We start from the raw sequence: 5,435 nt of genomic DNA, 5'->3' as shown, positions 1-5,435 counted from the left end.
GGAGAAGGAAATGGCAACCCACTCCAGTGTTCTTGCCTGGAGAATCCCAGGGACAGGGGGGCCTGGTGGGCTGCTGTCTATGGGGTCGCACAGAGTCGGACACGACTGAAGTGACTTAGCAGCAGTCTTGGTTCCTTATGCTTTTATTTGAGGAACCTTTCTCCTTTTATTTGAGGAGTTGCGATGCCCCCTGGTTTCGCTGATGGAGGTGTCTGTGATTCTGCTTCTCATCCTCCTTGTGCTTTTGTAGGATTTCTGAGAGGAGTGGAGAAAAGTGGCAACCGTACTGTGATCTGGTAAAATTTTAAACTTATGACAATTCCGAATGTTAATATTACGTATTGCATTTTAATATTAATTCTGGTGTATTTTCTGACATTCTTATATGAGTTTGGAAAATTTGGCTGGATATAATACTAATATTTACCCCTTGACCCGCTCCTCACATTGCCTGAAATTGTGTGCATGAATGCTCAGCTGTGTCCAGCTCTTTGGGACCCCATGGACTGCAGCCCGCCAGGCTCCTCTATCCATAGAGTTTTCCAGGCAAGAATACTGGAGTGGGTTGCCATTTCCTACTCCAGGGAATCTTCCCGACCCAGGGATCAAACCTGCATCTCTTGTGTCTATTGCATTAACAGGTGGATTCTTTACCATTAAGCCACCTGGGAAGCCCTTGCCCCTGAGATTGCCTTGGGACGAAGAAGGAAAAGATTAAAATGGGGACAATTAGAAAGGCCCTAATATGTTTTTCATGAGGTATATCAATAATATAGTCATACCATCCCTGTTTGTCAAGCCTCTAAGGCAATTCCTAGATGAGGAGCCAGCTCATTCTTTGTTATGGGGCTGTCCTGTGCGCTGTAAGATGGCAAGGTCACCATGTCTGCCCAGAAACCTCAGAAGTCTAGGTGAGTATTAGCTCCAATATCTGCCACCCCAGTCTTAGTCAGTGATGGAAAAACCATCTCAGAACTGTCTCAATTGGCCATTTAAGTTTGATAGTATGAGACTGGTTGATGATAAGCAATGCATCGTAAAACTTTCAGATGGAAAGGAGAGTTTTGTGGACCATTTGTTTGTGGGTATATGTGTGTTGCAGTTTTAAGTTATTAGTTCTTAAAATGTTTTAAATGGCAACAACTGAACCAAAAATCTGTCAGAGAATTTTGAGACTCATTAAAACCAAATTCAATAAGAGGAAAAACAACAACAATAGTCTTCATCACCTAAGGTCAACAATGACAATGGAGCAATCACTATGGAATACTCAAAATAAAATGCACAACGTTTGTGCTGAGGAAAGGAGCCGATGTTTTGTGTGGCTAGTTAGTATGCAAGCCTCTTTTTAAGAAATTATCTCTTCCCCTTAATAAGAAGAATTGGTGGGAGGGTGATTCCTCTGTGGCCCCATGAATCAACAGGAGAAAGTTGGGCCAACTGTAAGCTGTTCCAGGGAAGCTTGATTCTGGAGCAAGTGACCCTGGGATGATGAAAGCCATCAGAGGCACTTTTTGCAAGCCTCTCTGCATGGCAAGTGGCAATGATGGCAGCAGTGGTGGCCTCTTGGCAGGTGGCTGGCTCTGAGAGTCACTGTGCTTCCAGCTTCTTCTTCTGGGGGGCCTTTGGTGTGTCCTTTGATTCTGGCTGGCCCCCACAACTGGTCCTCCAGTTTTTCCCAACCCCATTTAGTAAGCACCCCCCTTCCCCATGGCGTTCCAATGAGTTCTCTTTTGCTTTGCTCTTTTTGATTGGGCTGGTTTGTTTTCATTGTTAGAAACAAGAGGGAACTAGCAAAGGAGACTGAGAAGCTGATTGGAGAACTGAGAAAAAGGAGATTTTTCTGGAAGCCTATGAAAAAACGGTTTGTTTCAGGAAGGAACTGGCCAAGAGTTTCAAACTTCAGGGCGAAGTCAAGCAAGAGATGGAGTGAAAGGTATCTCTTAAACTTGCCAATTCGGAGGTCAGTATCCAGGAGGAGTGTGTCCAGCAACAGGGGAGCAAGGAGTACATGCCAGGTGGAAGGAAGGAAACACTGGGTGTGCAGGAGCTGCCCTGAGGCAGCTTGGCTGCGTGGAGGGAGGTGCCAAGGTGCCACCTGTCTGCCAGGTGCCCAGGACTGAGGGTGAGCTTTTGAGGAATAGAGAAACTGTAGAATGTTCGGAGGCTCAAAGGAAAGCCAGAAGAAGGAAACTATAAAGATATAGACAAGGTGGAGGGGTTCACTGGGCTTACACTTTTTAAATGTTTACTAAGTGTGGCGGTTCAGACTGTAAAGAATCTGCTTGTCATGCAGGAGACCCAGGGATTGAACCTGGGTTGGGAAGATCCCCTGGAGAAGGGAATGGGTCCCACTCCAGTATTCTGGCCTGGAGAAGTCCATGGACTGTATAGGCCATGGGGTTGCAAAGAGTCGGACACGACTGAGCGAATCTCTCTTTCACGCCACCAGTACTCTTGGCTGGAGAATTCCATGGACAGAGGGGCCTGGCGGGCTATACAGTCCATGGGGTGGCAAAGAGCTGGACCCCACTAACACTTCGCTTTTTTTCACTCTAAGTATCAGACAAGTTTCCTGAGGAGAAGGCATTTCAAAGCAAAAGCAGAGGGAAGGAATGGCCTGGGACTGGAGGAGGGACATCCTCTTCATGTGAGACAGAAGGGGGAAGAAATGGGGGAGATGGTGGAGGCGAGGGAAGGCGAAAACGCGGAACTTGCATTGAATGACTTGAATCCGGGGTGTTCTGCAGGCATTGACTTCAGCTGGGATGAACTATGGTGAGTGAGTCACAAAAACACCTGCCAGAGAGAAGGCCCGGGGCTGAGAGGAGAGGTTGGAGGAGGTGGGAGAGTCCGGTGAGCTCGCTGGAGGCCCGAGCAGGCCAGTCAGAAGCCCAAAGCGTGGAGGGCCTGTGAGGAGTTAGTCTTGCCCAGCCCTCAGGCTGAGGGTCGTGTATGACAGCAATCTTGCCTTGGGACCAGGGAGACAGTGTCGCTGTCCGTTGTCCCCAGATGCTGCCCACAGGTGGAAAGTGGAGACAAGGCAATTCTAATTTTTTGAGCCCCTCCTGTAGCAAGGACCTAATGTGGCCACCAACTCTGAGGCACCAGGAATGGAGCTGGAAATCATGCCCTGGGCTTTTTCATTTGTTAGTCTGTTCTGGCTTTTAAATGTAGCACCATCTTGCTAATCTTAAAAGGGGGCGGGGGGGTGGTGGTGGTAGTAAAGGTATCAGCTAAATTTTCCCACTGATTGTTTAGCTTTTTTTCTTGAATAAATGTTTAATTTTGGAATAATTTCAGATTTAATGTTAATAATTTTATAAAGGTTGCAAAGAGGGCTCCCATATACCCTTCAGTCAGTTTCCCCTAACGCTACCATCTTACATCACCATGTCACAATTAAGAAATCAACAGTGGTATAAATCACTGCAGATGGTGACTACAGCCATGAAATTAAGACACTTGCTCCTTGGAAGAAAAGCTATGACAAACCTAGACAGCACATTAAAAAGTAGAGACATTACTTTGCAAACAAAGGTCCGTCTAGTCAAAGCTGTGGTTTTTCAGTAGCCATGTATGGATGTGAGTTGGACTATAAAGAAAGCTGAGCACTGAAGAATTGATGGTTTTGAACTGTGGTGTTGGAGAAGACTCTTGAGAGTCCCTTAGACTGCAAGGAGATCCAACCAGTCCATCCTAAAGGAAATCAGTCCTGAATATTCATTGGAAGGACTGATGCTGAGGCTGGAGCTCCAGTACTTTGGCCACCTGATGAGAAGAACTGACTGATTAGTAAAGACCCTGATGCTGGGCAAGACTGAAGGCAGGAGGAGAAGGGGACAACAGAAGATGAGATGGTTGGATGGCATCACTGTCTCAATGGACATGAGTTTGGGCAAGCTCCAGGAGGTGGTAATGGACACAGAAGCCTAGTGTGCTGCAGTCCATGGGGTCAAAAAGAGTCGGGCGTGACTGAACTGAACTGAATGTACTGATTCCACTGGTTTTTCCCCTACCGTCCTTTATCTGTTTCAGGCTCAAACCCAGTATCCCCGCATAGTATTTAGTATTTGTTTTTTCAAAAGTAGGACTTTGTGATATTTCTCCTGTACAAGTTTTACAGAGTTTGAACTTTTCAGGCTCGTCAGCTGAACCAGTCTGGAAAGCTTAAACTCTGATTGCATTTCTTTTATTACACTAATTTGCAAATCAAATACACATACACACAAACCTTACATTTCAACTATAGTTTGTTGTTCATCGGTCTTTAAGGACATAAACCATAAATTATATTTATTATATTTATATGTTTTAACACAGTTTCTTATAAATTCTCCTTAGTTCTGGAAATAAACGTTTGCAGCCAGCACAGTTGGATCTGCTCACACGCCCCTTGGGACAAGGATGGGGAGGGAGTTTTCCATGTGTGCCTGCCCATGATGAAATGCATTTTTAAAAGACAGAAAAAGAGATGATGCCATCTATCCAGCTAGCATTTGGTGTTTCCTAAGGCTTTTTTCTTTTAAAGATAAATATAAACTAGGCAAGAGTAAACGCTCCTCTTTTCGGTCACATCTTAGTTTTCTCTTGCAAGGTCTCAACTGTGCTACAGCGGAGAACGCATTTCCGATTTTTAAATACAACAGCCCTGGAGATCGCAGCAGAGAAAGCGAAATCACGACATCTCAAAATCTACTTTTGTGCCCATCATTGCTTTTCTCTCCACCAAAACTAATCTCCGTGCGACCCAGATGGGACTCGAACCCACAATCCCCAGCTCCGGAGGCTGATGCCTTATCCATTAGGCCACTGGGTCACCACAGGATCCGGGTTCTCACACCGTCCTCTTACGCGATGCCATCATCGTGCCCCGCCCCCGCGCTCTGTGGCCTCACGTCAGGCTGCGTGCGATTTGGGAATCGCCCCCAGTGGCTGCAGCACGCGCCTGCGCCTTCGGCCTGCCCCGCCGCCCTAGCCCCTACGCGCACGCGCATGCGCGTGAGCTATCCCCGCGCTCTCCTGGTACTGCTTGGCAGGCACGCAGGCGGGTCTGGGTATCTGTGGGAGGGGCGTGCTTTTCATTAGGTTCTTTCGGGAGGTTCTTTTCGGGAAAGTTCTCAGTCTTGACTGCATGCATACTAGACGCTCTTGCTGGGAACTTTAAACAAAATTCCAATGCCTGGCCTCCCCCACCCCCGTTCTAATTCTGTTTACCGGGGCAGGCCCAGGCCTCTGCATTTTGGCATGTCTGCCGCCTTCCTCTAGCGTGAGGTCCCCACAGCCTTCCCGTCCCTAACAGTCTCCCCCTTCTCCTTTGCTGCTTTTATTCTATATACGTTAATTGGATAACTTTTTATGTGCTGGGAACTGTTGGGGGTTTCCAGGGTGAACAGGCTTTTCTGTAAATCTGCCTCGCTCCCCTACCCACCTAC

At 47.1% G+C, this 5,435-nt stretch overlaps 1 non-coding gene across 1 annotated transcript; it reads right to left on the bottom strand.

The window, feature by feature from the left end:
* On the bottom strand, nt 4,747–4,819 carry TRNAR-CCG. The gene has a single exon. It is a non-coding gene; the product is annotated as a tRNA-Arg (tRNA).

This window comes from Capra hircus, chromosome 19, assembly GCF_001704415.2.
Source record: "Capra hircus breed San Clemente chromosome 19, ASM170441v1, whole genome shotgun sequence".
Classification (NCBI taxonomy): Eukaryota; Metazoa; Chordata; class Mammalia; order Artiodactyla; family Bovidae; genus Capra; species Capra hircus.
This window is presented reverse-complemented; position numbering and strand designations above follow the sequence as displayed.